The following is a 16,431-nucleotide window of genomic DNA, read 5'->3' on the forward strand; positions in this document are numbered from 1 at the left end:
CGAGAGTAAGAAAGAATTTTAAAGGCGAGAAAAATAGCATCTCCACCCAAACAGAATCGCCATGTGTTTCATATTTTATCAAGTTGTAGATATTTATTGCTTCCTGAGAAGCCCAGTCTGCTAGATCCTCAAAGATACTCAAAGTATGGCAACAATCCTGTCCACAATGTAAGTACAGTATGGTGCAGGGGATAAGGTAGCATTTCTACGTAAAAACTATTAACTGTTCAAAATAAATTGAGTTGCTCAGATACTAACCTGATATGAGTTCAGTAGAGTAAGAGCTATTACTTTTTGGGATAAGTTGGGCCATGAGGGAAAATTTCAGAGATGAGGAAACTTTTATTCAGCCTTATTACATACACTTAAATTCAATTATTTAGGTTGAGAGACATGGATATGGGTACAAGCAAGGCTCTGGGTGGGGACGTATACTCCTTCCAAAAAAAAAAAAAAAAAGCTGAAGTATATTAAGTGTATCAGTCACCTATCCGGGTGGAGAGACTGTAACAAACAAGGTAGGAGGCCAGTTCCCCTGGATCTAACATCCTAGAGGAAAAACAAACAAAGAGAAACAAATAAACAATAAGTATCCCATCCAATTGTGGTAAGTGTTGTGAAGAAAATAAAACAAGATGATGGTAAAGGGGGAGGGATGGTGGCTTTAACCAGGATGGTCAGAGAAGACCTTCTGAGGGCCTTTGACCTGTGACAAGGACTGGAGCAGAGACTGCATAGGGCAGGATTCCCTCAGTTCGAAGCTGTAGAGTTCTGGTATGATTGAGAGTGAAAAAAAAGACAAACCCTTTCCGTCATGATTCTTTTGGATTTTCATAATGCACACAAGCATATTAAAGATGCTTGAAAATCTTAACACTAAAGAGAACCTGTTTACCTCAGTCTTTCCACAGCGTGCCTGAAGGTGATGGCCATATTTTTGGTGTGGTATGTATCTGGGGGGTGGGGGGTGCAGGAGTAGAGGGGCAGATTATCATATAATAACAATTCTACTGTTGGTTCTCAAAATACTGCTTAATTCCAAATCAAGAATTTTGAAGACGACTCCAAAAAAAATAAAACCTGAATTGGGCACCCTGAAGTCATGCCATATGGCAGCCCGTTTGGAGTCTGATGTGTAGTAAACAGGAAACCCTTTTAATTTTTGAGCAGAAAATTTGCAAGGTAGACATGTTTTGATACAGTTCCCCCGACAGTGAGAATGTGGGGTGGGCTTACTGAAGAAGGATATAGAACTTGGGAGCCTAATCAGGAAACTATGATTCTAGCCTAGGCAAGAGCCCCGGAACCAGGACACAGCACCGGAAATGAAGACTAAGAGGGAGAGATGGAAAACTGGAAAAGAAGATTTTGCCACACAAGTGGGAGTCTCATCTGGAACATGGGAGAGGTGGTATATAGTGTGTTAGAGGCCGTGGGTTGGTGCTGGGGCGGTGTATATAGCAAAAGAAAATTAAATAATGTTTTACTAAGCAAACAAAGGATGAGCAAAGATGGAAAGATGGACTAGCAATAAGGATTGAAATGAGGTTAAGTTTATGATACAAATGGCCCAGAGTGGAAACTTGAGGAGTTTATCATTCATGTTATTGGCAAGCTACTGGGGTCTTCTTAGTAGAAATGATTTGTAGTATGTTTTAGTAAGTTTCATTGGGTACTAATGTGGAGGATGAATTGGAGAAGAGGGAGAATGAAGATAGGAAGAGCCATTCAAGGTCAACTTCAAAAGTCCATGTGAAAGGTAAGCAGTGCCTAAGAGAAGATGGAATAGTGGAAAGAGGAGAGAGAGGCCAACCCTGTTTGACAGGGGGTACGGAAGCCGGGAGGGACCAAGCTTGTGGCCAACGCTGACGGGAAAGAAGAGTGGAGTGCGACCCAATCTTTACCGATACTGGGAAGATAGATTACATGATTAGAGTAAGGGTGGAGGCAGCAGGTACCTGGGAGTGGATTCTCCACTCAGTCTAGAACCAGCTGAGCTTGACTCTCTGGTGGGTTATTTAGGAAGAGATGTTCCGCAGACAGAACTGAAGTTGAAGGGAGATTTCTGGCTTAGAAAGAATTAGGGTAGTACACGTAAATTAAGTTTACGTGACATGACTCTGTCCTCCCTCCACTCTCCGTGGGACTCTGAAAGGTACTTCTCCTTTCTATGACTCAGTGTCCTCCTCTACAAAACTGTGATCAGAAATAGCAACCTCATAATGTCGTTGCAAGGGTTACGTGAGTTAGTATAGATACGTATTAGTATGCTGATTAGTATACGAGTTAGTGAAGTACTTAAAACAGAGGGTTTTTTTTTTAGCAAAAACTGGCACACTGTTTTCTAGGACCACCGTTACCTTATTTTAATTGTTGTCCTTACTGTTTTTAAATGACACAGATGAGGGACTTTTTAAACAATGAACTGGAGCAATAATCTTCAAATAACTTTTTCTACTCTCAATATTTACTTACGCAAGCCTTCTTACTCTTCATGAGGATGAATAAATAATGCGTATTGCTAGGGACTTTATATGTTGATTTTCAAATCCAAGCTGAGAAAAATGGCATAGTAAAGGCACAAGTGCACTGCATTGTCACTTTATGTACAAAACAGTGTTGTTTTATTTGCAATAGTTGATTCATCAGGCCATTTTAGTAATATACGGACCCGACCTAGATTTTGAAGTAATTTTTAAGACAGTTCGAGGCTGTTAAATTGGGGTAGACTTGATTAGGGGAAAAAAAAAATGTCACTTTATTCCTGAAGATTCTACCTGAACTTTTCACATTATTGACGATGTTCATCAGATTCAGTTTGGACACAATTAGGGTTAAGGTTAGGAGAATTTTAGAGAAGTTCTCCAAAAATATAAGACTATGAGACTATTAATCGGTTGTAGTAGAAATGCCCATTTATTTTACATCGAAATGTTCACCAGTTACTGTGTTGCAATAAAACTGCAGAGATGATTAATGCAGTTTAACGAAGCTGGTTGTAAACTGCTGCTTAATCCCGCCTGTCTCTCAAGGTGGCCCTTCACAAAGGGAAGGATTATCTTGCCAGTACATCCTGTTCCGTGGTGCAGTGAGGATGCTTCGCTGGTTCAACTGAGGATTGTTTTCGGGAAGTAGCTAACACCCTGAGGAAGTGAGCTCAGATGAGAGCAGTTTCTCTGCACAAACGGAAAATGGTTGGTTCACATGTCTTAAATGCAAAAGCCTTAAAAGTAAAAGTGCAAGGCATGCTTTTGGGTGATTTTTTACCATCTAAAAAAAATATCTTTAGTATGTATTTTAAATGAAGTTTTCATTTATTTTAATGAAGCCTGTCCTAATAGTGACCAATGACATCTATTTAAAATTCTGATGAACCATGATTTGTATTCTTTTTTTTTTTTAAGATTTTATTTATTTATTTGACAGAGAGAGAGAGATAGCCAGCGAGAGAGGGAACACAAGCAGGGGGAGTGGGAGAGGAAGAAGCAGGCTCCCAGCATAGGAGCCCGATGTGGGGCTCGATCCCAGAACGCCAGGATCATGCCCTGAGCCGAAGGCAGATGCTTAACGACTGAGCCACCCAGGCGCCCCCATGATTTGTATTCTGTGTGGAAGGAAGCACATACAGATTAGATTTATGTCTTTACAGCTTTGAGTCAAAGATACACAAAAGAAATTTTTAATATTTCAGTTTTGGTACCAAATGTATGTGGACTTACATTTTTAACTGCAACCAGACCATGGAAATAGAGAGAAAGTGAGGCAGAAGATGTTTTCAGTTGTGGAGCACAAGTTTTTTGCTTTTGGTTTTTGCAAAGATTCTGTTTCTTTCCTCCCAAATGGTACTATGCATGGAAAGACATTCTTCTTTAAATTCGTGAAGAGCATAACTACAGTTTGGTGTTTAATGTGTAAAACACCTGGAATGAAAAGAAGGTTGCCACAACACAGAATTTACCATTATATTTTTATATGAAATAACGCACAATCTCCATTAGCTTTAGTTTTAAGAAAATCTCTCTGTACATTTGAGTTAATTTTCAGAATCTTCAGAATCTTCAAAAACTGAACAGGAAGCTGCTATGCTGACAAGTATGGGGCGCTGGGCTGATTAGTTTGGTAGGGAAAGTAATTGAGTCTGAAGGGGAAACTCTGGGCTTCCTGGCGCCTCCTGCGTAATAGAAAGTCTATAGTGATTTAGCACAAGCAGGACTGTAGGAGCACTTTCTTATTTTATTTTATTTTTATTTTATTTATTTTTTTTGTAGGGGGAGATGACTTCATTCTAAATACCAACTATTTGGTATCTAGACTGGGCTGCACACACAGGAGCAAAGGCTTGTGTGAATAAACCTGACACAGAATGAGATGTATTCACAGTTGAGTGCAGAGTCTCAGCTCCTTGAGAACATAACCATAAAATTGGGGTTTTCCCCCAATAATTGTTAATAAATATATGCTGTTCCTGAGTTCACATCTTTTTCCAGGTTAGTAGTAAGCTCAGTCTGATTCTTCAAATGCTGTCTTCTTTTAGGTCATTAGAACAGCCCCTCTTTCCTGCTCTGGCTCCCCAGTGTCAGAGCAAAGGGGCTGGGGCTGCCGTCCTCCCCCTGACAGCTGCCGCTGCTGAGCCCGGGGGGTTGGGTGTGGACACAAGCCTGCTGCCAATTTCCCAGTATCTGCTATGTTGATTAGAAAATTCTAAGATCGTTCCTGTGTATTACATTCAGGACCCGAAAGTGACCAGGAGAGACTGCCGTTGGGAGGTAAGCCTGACAAATGAAACATTAATAGAGCCAAGATTAGAAATCTCATCCCAAATCCCCACTTCGTGGCTAACTAACACATGAAACCCAAGTGAGTTCTGAGCAACAGGAAGTTAAGTAAATTTCCCATAACCCTTGAGGAGGCCATGCTGATTTAAAATCTCAAACTAACTTGAACTAGTTTAGAGTAATTGTTTACAATTGAATAGCGGGGAATGCACAACCCGGGTGGGAAATAGAAAAATAAAAAAACAACAAAACTAAATAGGCAAAAAGTAAGAAAATAGCTTATATATTTACATATAGGACACATTTGTCTTGATGGTTCACTTCCCAAGCATAACCTGAATGAAAGAAGAAGGATTTTCTGTCTTTCCCCATGTACCCATATCCCCCAGCACTTACACTACTGCCGAAAACTTAGTAGGCTGTGAGCAAATAATTATTGAAATAATTAATAATTATAGCCAGATTTTTAAAAGGGTATGGCGAGTGATACAAGTAATAGGATCAATACAGGCTTTCAAGGCAACAATGGTATTACAGCACCAGGTTGGGAGCGGGGTGGGCGTGATGGCGTCTGGAAAATTTTAAACGTGCCCATTTGGCTCTTGTGGTGGTGCTAGGGTCTCTTTCATTCGTGCGTGAGATTACTCTAATATTTTGTTCGTAGGTCCGTCTTTCTTACTAGACCATGATACCTGCTTTTCTCTTGCTTTGTATAGTGTCTGGCACATTATTCAATATATATTCAATAAATACTAGAAGAATGAAAGGACAAATCATAGTTATCTGAATAGTAAACACGATACCAGATGCATTACTAACTGAAAGGCCAAGAATCCCTTCATATTTTAGATGGAAAAGAATTATAGGGTGATGTCCTATAGATTTTTCAGTCCCTTTGGACGATTTTGGTCAATTATACATTCTTTAAACAGAGTGGGGAAAGAATGCCTTCTTCATCTGAAGTTCCACTGACAACCACATGATGGCGCTGGCGCTGCACCGTAAATACAGACGCAGCTGGGCAGTGTGGATTCCCTGGGCCCTTCCATGTGCCTCCTTCTCTCCTCTTTCTGCCCCCAGTCTTTGCTGTGTTTCCCCTCAGGTCCTCCTTTCCATCCAGTCAAGCCTGATACATATAATACTTGCCAAGAAGCTGTCAAACCGGAACTGGGTACTGCCCACCTGAAGCTGGTATGTTCTTTGTTCTCTGACAAGCCAAATTCTATAAATTCCTTCCATCTGAAAAAAAAAAATCTAGAAACATTTTGAATGCTATTTAAAGCTGTGCATTCTTAGTTTGAGATATAGGTATTTTTGTTTTGCACTTAATTGGCCCTTGCAAGTGACCTCTTCTTCCTAAACAAAATAGCCAACAGAGTACACTATGTCCCGATGAGTTACTAGAATCCTCCCAACCTAAGGAGATTGAGACTTAAGGCTTTGACAACATGCAAAAGAAGTAGACTCTCACAGACAGAGTGCATGGCATATGGATGCCTACATTCAAAGTAGACTGGAAAAACAGAGAACAAAAATAAATTACTTGGAAATCACCTACTTGCAAAGAATTAAAAATAAGTTTAGAAAGCAGATAATTAATGTGGTTTTCAAAAACAAAAAAAAGGATAAAGACTTTCACTAAAGCAAACTAAGATTTTCTTTTCTATTTTTTGATTGAGGCCAATATTATAAATGGTGAAATGGTGCAAGATTTACCTTTCCTTTTAAATAATTTTGTTGAGATAATAATTTACATTTAATACAGTGCAGCCATTTAGGTAAACAATCCAGTGAGTTTTGACAAATATATATCCGCTAATGTCTCAATCAAGACACAGAATATTCCCAATGTCTGTGATCATTCTTTCAGGCCTCACAAGTCAATCCCTCGCCTCCCTGATCGCATTTTTATTCCCCGAGAATCCCTTTACTTGACCTTGGTCTTCATATAAACGGACTCATGCAGCATACATACCTTTCTGTGTCTGGTGTTTTGTTTCTTGATGTTCATCCATGCTTTAGAGTATGTCAGCAGTTTATTCTTTTTTATTGCTGAATAGAGTTCGACTATATAAGATAATTTTTTATTCATTCCCTTCTTGGACATTTGATTTGTTTCCAGTTTGGGCTATTATAACCAACGCTGATATGAACATGCTTGTCCAAGTGTGTGTGTGTGCTTGTATGCACGTGTGTGTGTGTGTGTGTGTGTGTGTGTGTGTGTGTGTGTTACGTGTGCTTTCATTTCTTTTGGGTAAATACCTAGGGGTAGAATTGCTGGGTCATAAGGTAAGTGTATATGTTTAAGGTTACAAGAAACTGCCAACGTTTTCTAAAATGGTCATATTAGTTTCCTAGAACTGTCAGTACAAACTGGACGGAGTAAAACAGCAGAAACGAGTTCTCTGAGTTCAGAACTCCTGAAATCAGGTAGTGTGGTATCAAGGTGTCGTCGCTGCAGACCTCTGAAGGCTCGAAGAAGAACCCTTCTCTGCCTCTTCCGGTTTCTAGCGGTTGCTGACATTCTTGGTGTTCTTGGCTTGTGGCAGCAGAACTCGGATCTCTGCCTGTGTCTTCCCACGTTCCTCTTCCCTGTCCCTCTCCTGCGTCTGTGTGTTTCAGTTTCCCTCTTCTCCTAAGAATCTACCAGGCACTAGCTTTAGGACCTATCTTAATCCACTACGACCTCATTTTAATTTTATTATATCTGCAAAGACCCTATTTCCAAATAAGGTCACATTTGGAGGTTCCAGGTGGACATGAATCTGAGGGGGGCCCTGGGGGGCCCAGAACAGTGGTTGTTTGAACGAGTTTACCCCCCACCCCCCCAGTATCTGTGAAAGTTCCGGTTGCTCCGCACCCTTGCCAATCTGGGTATTGTCAGTTATCAAAGTCTTAACCATTCTAGTATGTGTGCAGCAGTATCTTATTATGGTTTTAATTTGCAATTGCTTGGTAACTATCCATGTTGAGCATTTTTTACATACATACTGGTCATCTAGGAATCTTCCTTTGTAAAGTTTCTAAGATGTTTGCCCATTTAAGAATTGGGTTGTCCTGGGACACCTGGGTGGTTCAGTCAGTTAAGTGTCTGCCTTCAGCTCAGGTCAGGATGCCAGGGTCCTGAGATCGAGTCCCGCATCGGGCTCCCTGCTCAGTGGGGAGCCCACTTCTCCCTCTCCCTCTGCAGCCCACTTCTCCCTCTCCCTCTGCCTGCCTCCCTTTCTCTCTCTCTCTGTCAAATGAATAAATAAAATCTTTTTTTAAAAAAATGGGTTTTCCTTTTTAAAAATTGATTTGTGGGAGTTGTTTTTATAAACTGGATATAAATCATTTGTCAAATACAGGTATAGGAAATATTTTCTCCCAGTGATTTTCTATACTGCCTTTTGAGGAATGGGAGTTTAATTCCGATAATGTCTGATTTTCAACACTTTATTTATGCTTACTGCTTTTTGTGCTCCCTCTAAGAAATCTACCCAAACCCAAGGTTACAAAGGTGCCGTATTTTCTTCCAGAGGTTTTGTGGTTTTAATTTTTGTGTTGAGGTCTCTGATCTGCAGTGAATTAATTTCTGTATATAGTGCAAGGTAGGAGTCAATTTTCATTCCCCCCCCCACATTTATCAAGCTATTCTGGCTCCATCGTTGAGAATGTTCTTCTTTCTCCATTAAACAGCTTTGTCTGAAAATTGACTGCTTTGTTGAAAATTAATTGATGGGACATGTTCTGTTCCAGGATTTATTTGCTATTCTTGCCACATTGTTTTAATTACTGCACTTTTATAGTCAGTCTTGAAACAAGATGGTGTGAGTCTTCCAACTTTGTTTTTTCTCAGGATCATTTTGGCTATTCTAGGTACATTTCTTTTCCAAATAAATTTCAGAATTAGCTTTTCAATTCCTACTTCAAAAAAAAAAAAAAACAAAAAACCCTTGTTTGGATTTTATTGGAATTTAATTTAATATATAGTAACCAGGCTTTGTAATAGCTAATTTGTAAAATCCATTCTTGCTAAGAAAATCTCATTTTCTAATCTTTTAAATTTTCCTTAAATTGCTCTGTCTTTGAAAAATATGTATAACAGTCTTAATCCAGATCAGACTTTATTTTGAAAATCTTGGAAATCATCCAATCCATTTTAAGCTACTCTTCCTTGGAAATACATAATAAAAAATAAAAAACTTAACAATTCAAGTCTGAGAAAGAATTTTTCTGACATTAGAAAAAACATGTACATACTTATAAATAAAACCATAACTTTAAAAATGTTTTGGAAGCTTTATTTAAAAAACAAACAAAAAAAACCCATTATTTCCCATTTTATTTGTTAGCTTCTAAATACTTCTCCGTGGACTAGATTTGATAGAAGAATATCTTGTGTGGTTATTTTAATTCAGTGTATTTAAATTATTGAGAGTTAAGCTAGTTTTATCCACATTGTTCTCTTAGTTCACCATGCACTTTAATGATATATTTGCAGTATGTACGTACAGAATATCTGAAAACAAACCCCACTGAAGGAAACACCTGGCATAGTCGACTTGTTATATATTCTCCATTTTAGCTTATTCCTAATCTTCTTTGTGTTCCTCTCCACATGGCATATTTCAGTGTTTAGAAGGTAAAACCGCGAAAACAGAGTGTTAATTATTGTCATAGCCCGACATTTCTTTCAAATACCCTGTTCCATGGCAGGGAAGGATTTTAAAGACAACAGTCTGACTGCCATACTGTCCTAGAGGCTACTATTCACATGATCCCAACTTCTCTTCGTTTTTCAGCGACTGAAATACCTAGATTGCAGCATACTGTCTTTTATCTTTCCAAATGCAAAATGATGAGAGCTGCAAAATTAAGAAACTATTGTCTAAGGCATCACAAGGATTCGAAAAACTCTGCTCTCCACAGAGTTGGAAGCCGGTCTCCATGTTGCAGGCGCCATCTGCTGGGATTGTCAGGAAGCACAGAATCCAGCTTGCGTCAGCCTCACTGAGATGCTGTTGGGAATTCCTACATTCCTTCACCAGAAAATGTATTTTTCCCCTCAGTATAATATTTCCTGAAATTAGGATGTATTGGAAAACCTATGTTAAGACTTAACATGGTGACTAGTGTTTCTTCCTCCAATCAAAGAAGTATATAACTGAGTTTACTGTAAATAAATCAAGGCAACAAAGATGGTGAGACCAGAGCGGTTTGGGGAGCGGTATAAAGATTATTTCTAAAGAAATTACTTGAATGAATTATAAAAAATCCTTATAATGAATGCTTCACAGTTATTAAGGATAATGTTTATGAAAATGTTTAATGAAAACAGAATTGTTTATATCATGATAATATTAATGGGGAATAAAAGACAAAAGGTCTGTACGATTGAAGCTCAGACTAAGGCACTGTTGTATCCTGGTTAAGAATGAAGAATTTAGGAGCCTTGGGTTCAAGTCTTATCTCTGCCCTTTATTTCCCACGTGACATTGGAAAAGTTAATCACCCTGAGCTCAGTTGCCTTATGAAAAAAATGTTGAAAATTACAAAGTTCATAGGTTGTGAAAATTAAATGAATGTGAAGCCCTTGGAACACTCCCTGGCATAGACTACACTCTTAATGGAAATATTTATGAGTATACAGGAAAAATAAGAAAACTCAGGCCAAAAATCAATAGTTTTTGAGAAACATTTTACATTTTTCATTAAGGATTTTGGCAATTCCTGATTTTCTAGTGTGAACATATTTTAAGTCAATAATCAGGTAAATAAAGTAGAAATCAAAACAACAGGTATTAAGGGTAGTGCTTACAGTTCAGTGGGGCAATTACAAATAACAAGACTATAACTATCATTGGGCTCCAATGCAAGCTTCAGGCAGGGTAGACCAGCTATCGGAAATGCAGCCACTCCCAGGCCAATCTTATGTTAGTCCTAACTAGGACTGTCTGTAAAAGATGCAGTGGGCTCCATTCAAAACAGCTGGACAGCTGGGAACATCAAGATGGAGAGGCACCGCAGTCAGAATCTTCTATACGGAGTTTTGCAAAAGCACCAAGCAATTAATGCAAAAAAGTGATGGGTCTATACTTTCTGCAGCAAGAGATAATGTTCTTGGTTTCTACAAGTAAAAATTGTGTAAGCCTAGCATTTCCTAACGCATTTTAATGCATGCCCATCAAGGAGGTGAGAATAAATCTCTCACGCTGGTAGTTACGGTTTTCTTTTAAGATCCCATAAAAACAAATAATCTTTAATCATGCAAAGATAAAAGGGAAAGTTGTAATGAAGAAATTGTTAGAAAGGTATGGAAAAGCATTGTAATGCTAAACCCCATACCATGGAAGTTAGGAGATGAAAAAGGTATCAATTGTAACAATATGTAACTGTTCCCATATATTGTGGTTGTATAACTCCTAACAATGTAAAGACCTGTTAAACTTACACATAAAGAACAAGTACAATGCGGAAATTTTATATGCTTAAACCTGGGAGTAAGATTATGTCCTAATAGTTCCTTCTTACAGCCAGTGGTTTATGCATCTATGAATTTACATATATAAATTTATAACCTCACTCATATATGAATTTGCAACCTCTTTTTTAGGTTACAAAAAGAGAACACTTTATTTTCTTTAACTGACTTAAATTTGATTCCGAGCACCCCTCCCAACAGGCTGTCGGGAAATCCAGACTCCATCAGTATTGGGACTTTCTCTTTTCTGCTCCAAGGTCGTATGCTGCAGCAAAGCTTGGGAGTTTTGTTTGGCGTGGGGCACGGGGAAAGAGCGAGAACCAGTCATCTGGAAACACTGGCAGGGGCTCAGATGCTGCAACGGTCATTACTGTTTCTGTGTCATTCTTGGGGCATGTGAACGCTTGCCCAGCCTGGGAACCTCGATGCTGGGAGGCCACTCTCCCCTTCATGTCCCTCTCCGGGACCTTGCTGCCACAGTCCCTCGGGCTAAAAGGAATTGGCTCTGAGCTTCCCATATTCCTTCAGTGGCGTTCCCTCTATTTGCAGCATAGAATACGATTCTATGTTTTAATCAGGCAAAGATAAAAGAACCTAGATCATTCTTTCCACTCTCAATAAATCCTGGCTAGCCTTTGCCTGGGTGAGACTGCATGGATGAGACTCTTTACTGAAGGATAGAGACTAAATATTAATTCGTTGCTTTTGTGTTGCTATAATAACATTCTTAAATCTTCTTTACTCCCCTGGCCCGAACACCCACGCCTCACTCGGATCAGGCAGGGGTTTGGCTGAGGACACCGAGGGAAGCATGCAAACAGAAAAGCCATGAGGAGCAGAGCTCCGTTCATCAAAGCCAAGACCAGTTACATACTTTGCAGGCAAAATGAAAACACGGGATCCCTTTTTCTAAAATTATTAAGAGTTTCGAGAGGAGACCGCAGAGCATTAAACCAAGCACAGAACATTCTAAGCATGGGGCCCTCTGTGCCGGCACAGGTCACACCCCCCCGAAGCTGGCCATGACCCTTGCTCCATCCAGGTCTCCATCAACTCCCTTGTGATTCAACAGCTTCCTAACTGATGGTCCTTCTTAGATTCACTCCCTTCAGAATCATCCTATAGGCACCTTCCAAAGAAAACATTCCTGAAGTAGACATCTGGTTCTGTCCCATCCCCACTAAAACCCTTCAGTAAACCCCCTCCAGGGTGACGTCCAAGTTACAACATGAGCTTGGAGGCACTCCTTCACCTGGCTGCTCATTGACTGGCCTCCTCCAGCTCTTCCTGCTTTCACACGCTGTGCTCTGCTCTGTGTCGAAAAGCAATGCCCTTTGGGTATCATGGAGTCAACCTTGAAACAAGCAGAGAGAGAAGGTAAGACGACGTTGGACCATGCTAGCAGTCTGTCCTTTGGGGAGATACACAGCTACGGGACGTGGTAATTCATCAGCACAGGAAAGCTCAAGGACCAGAAAATCAAATGATGTTTCAAGCGTGCTTGAGATTTGTAGACACTATCAATGTCATTATTTCTAATCCTACCCTCGTACAAATCCTCAAATGTCCTAAGATTTAGAGATTTCCTCATTCCTACATCCGCTATGTGTTTCTCGATCCTTCGAGGAATATTTCCTGTACACTCGCTGCGTGTTGGGCACTTCGCTAGATCTGAGGCCAGAAAGATGAACAAGAAAAAAACTAAGATATAATCCCTTTTTACAAGGAGGTCATGGTATAAAGGAGACGAAGAAGAGGATTCCATTAACAAGGTGATTACAATATAACACATGTGGCTATCGTGCATTACGCCCCTACAATGAGTCAAGGACGGCACTGGGGATTTCAGACATGTTGTTGTTAATCCTCACAAAACTTGGGCATTCCTATTCCTATTGATAAAAGGGAAAACTGGGGCTCCCAGTAGATAATGTGCCATAGTAGTTTACAAGCTGGGATTTAAATTTGATTCCAAAGCTCTGTTCTTTCTACCATGTTATGATGCTGTTTCTCCTGTATATTGAGAAGATTACTCCCAAGTTGATACGTACAAAGAGAAGTAACCAGCAAGCCTTGTCCCCGGTTACAGATGAGTGAGACAAGAGTATAAAAAGTGATTGGCCTCCTGGACAGGAGTGAAGGGTGAAGGGATGGCATGCCAAAGGAAGAACACATTGCCAGTCTCCAAAGAATGTCAGGGTCTAAGAACTGCGAGTAGTCTGGAAGGAAAGGACCACATGTGGCTTTTGTGACATATGGAGCCAAAAGGTAGGCGAAGGGCCCCATCATAAGGCCTTTGCAGGCCATCTAAAGAGCTTGACCTTTGTTCAGTAGGTGGTGAGGGAGCACTGAGAGGATTTAAGTGGGAAACGACACACCAGGTCTGAATTTTAGAATGACATATGTCACCAATTTGGAGAACAGAGTAAAGGAGAAAGAGACTGCAAGTAGAAAGATTGCTCAGCAGTCCATTGTAGACAAAAAAATTAAGTTAGCCTGAACAAAGTCAGTGGGAAGGAGAATAAAAAGAGGGAGTCCAGGGCAGTTGGGTGGCTCAGTCGGTTGAGCTCATGATCTCAGGCTCCTGGGATCAAGCCCTGCATCGGGGCACCCTGCTCAGGGGGAGTCTGCCTCTCCCTCTCCCTCTGCCCCTCCCCCCCAACTCATGCTCACTCTCTTCTCTCTCTCAAATAAATAAATAAAATCTTTAAAAAAAAAAAAAGGAAGCCCATTTTAAGAAATACATAGCAAGAAGAGAGATTCGGTGTCCAATTAAATCAGGATTTTGTGATGTGCGAGAAAGGAATCTGGGTAGAATCTAAAGGTTTTTAAGTTAAATGTTTGAGTGAGTGGTGCTTAAACCCAATGTGTCATTCTGATCTACAACCCCAATTGAGTTGACCTTTCAAATTGTATCTTCTGCTATAATCTTCCATTTAAGAAACCACGATTGCTTTACTTTTCTTCACACTGAAGTCAACCTTTGCTCTCTCTTTTCTGAATCACATTGTTTTGTTGTGGTTTCTTTTTTAATGGAAGACCTGTTTGACTTCGATAATAACTACGGACACGTTTTCCTACCTTCTCAATTATTCTCTAAGAATCCGGGTGCTATTCCAGGATAAAATATTCCACGGCTTACCCACACGGCAAGTCTACACGCTGCTACAGTTCTCTACTGTATACACAACATCTCCACCGACATGTACGGTTTGATCCCCTTTGAGACAGCGGGGGAGGAACTAAATTCCCTATTTTAAAATGAAGAAAAGGGAACTTTCAGAGAGCTCGTGCTATTTCCGTCCAAATAGGGATACAACCCTGGTTGCAGGTTTTGGAGAACACGCTCGCTGGTCTCTAGGACTCCTCCCTCCCCCAGCCAGACCTGAATTCTCTTGACCAGTAACAAAGCAGCTGCACGGGCCTTGCAATTAAGCATGAGAATGAGTTCTTTAAAAAATAGGGCACGAACAACTTTCAAGAGCTGGGGAAGCTAAGGCTCAAGCCCGTTTCTATTAAATACGGATTCATCTGGTCACTTGAATTTCCCACTCGCCCTCCAGAGACATTATGCGTGATTGGATTCAGGCAGTTTGCACAAGGCAGTGGGTCAGCTAATTGCTCCGCTGCTTACTTTAAGCACAATTGGCTACATTGGTCGGAAAACCAACCCAGGGAATAGGCTATGAAATTGGTATTGAAGCTTTGGCAGCAGACGGGCTGATCAGGATACTGAATGAAAAGCTAAAACACAAAAGCACAGCCTGTTTGGTTTGGTTTCATTTTTTTAACAGTAATTTCTAGTGGCGGAGACAGATGTTTCTTGAAGTGGCAAGAGATTTGCAAAGCAGAATGTTATAGCACTTACTGTAATTGCTTTATTAATATTGTATGTGTTTATGGCTTCTATCTTTTGGCTCGTGGCACCTCTTACTTTAAATGACTTTGGGTTTCCTGATGACTGGCAGTTAATCTTTCCTTCCGAGATCCTTTGAGTCACATGCTCAGCTTTGCTCCTGCATCGTGAATTATTTCATAGGAAGCTGCAGTTTTGTTTGCTTTTAGTACACTCAGAAGCCCTCAGGGGGCACTGGAACACCATCAGAGAGAGCAGCCCTGTAGATGCAAAGGGTCCTCCAGTTTGCTGAGATAAACACCCTGGTACCCGCCTGTCCTGCCACGGAAATGACCCATTTATTGCCCTCGCCGGGTCTCAGGACTTACTGTCAGCTCCTGTATCATAAGAAGGACCTAGAGACTCTAACCCAGGAAACTGAATAGACTGGTTCCTTTTGGGAAAGTCAAGGTCGCAGTTGGCTTACCCTAAATAACCTCTTTTTTGGTGCTCGGTTTATTTTGCTTCAAAGAGGAGAGCCTGCGCTTTCGTTCTCTTCCAGTGCGTTACTGCAAACAGGGAAGAAGGGACTAACAAGGAAACAAACCAACAAGGGAAAGTTAACTTTGGAGTTGGTATTTTCCGAGGTTTGTTAGTTTGCCCAGTGGCCATTGTGTGTCTTCTCTTCCCGGGCTTCCAGTGACTTCCAGTTGTTTCTGCGTGTTCTCCGTAGGCACCTGCGCGGCCGCGCGCCTGTCACTGGGCTTCCTGGGTGCGGAGGGGAGAGGGGTCTCTTTCAGTCTTGGTTTCGTGGTTGACATCGTTACTGCTATAATTAGCTTCAGGGCTGCCCCTAATGACAGCCTGTGAGTTCAACACAGGCCCCGCTCAGCCGAAGGCCATAAGGGGCATGTGAGAAAACCAGCAAGACGTACCGGGAGAGCCTGATCGCCCAGTCATTTCTGCAGCCAGCCCGCCGCGGAGGCCCGAGCCGGCATGCACGCTTTCAGCATTCTGCTCCACGTTGTGCCCGGCCTGTCCCTTCGTGCGACACGCACACCTGGAGGCCTCTGTCCTTCGCTGGCAGAAAAGAAGCCCCTTTCTTTAATTCATGTCTCTAGGAGAAAGCCTACTCAATATTTAATTTTAATCTAACATGCCACATTTTTTTTTCCATGCCAAGAAATCGCCCTCCAGTTATGCATAATTCATTGTAGTGGACAAGACCTACATCAGTAGGAGAGGACATGCTTTGGGAGGCGTGGGGAATCAGCCAGCATAGACGCCTTCCATCTGGAGTAATGCATTTAAATCGATCGACATAGATTGCTATATAGAGAGCAATTACTTGAAGGAAA

General features: G+C 40.9%; 1 long non-coding RNA gene across 4 annotated transcripts in view; it reads right to left on the bottom strand.

The window, feature by feature from the left end:
- Positions 1-8,310: 8,310 nt before the first annotated feature.
- LOC123001440 (uncharacterized) overlaps positions 8,311-16,431 on the bottom strand; it is a 33,976-nt gene continuing 25,855 nt past the window's right edge. For 2 of the 4 annotated variants that reach the window (XR_006410347.3, XR_006410350.3), the window contains 3 exons: positions 16,009-16,153; positions 15,561-15,841; positions 8,311-12,592 (listed from right to left, as the gene is read on the bottom strand). This is a non-coding gene — a long non-coding RNA (uncharacterized LOC123001440). The remainder of the gene's footprint in view (positions 12,593-15,560; positions 15,842-16,008; positions 16,154-16,431) is intronic. The other 2 variants (XR_006410349.3, XR_006410351.3) reach the window with 2 other exon arrangements.

Source organism: Ursus arctos, unplaced genomic scaffold (assembly GCF_023065955.2).
Source record: "Ursus arctos isolate Adak ecotype North America unplaced genomic scaffold, UrsArc2.0 scaffold_18, whole genome shotgun sequence".
Taxonomy (NCBI): Eukaryota; Metazoa; Chordata; class Mammalia; order Carnivora; family Ursidae; genus Ursus; species Ursus arctos.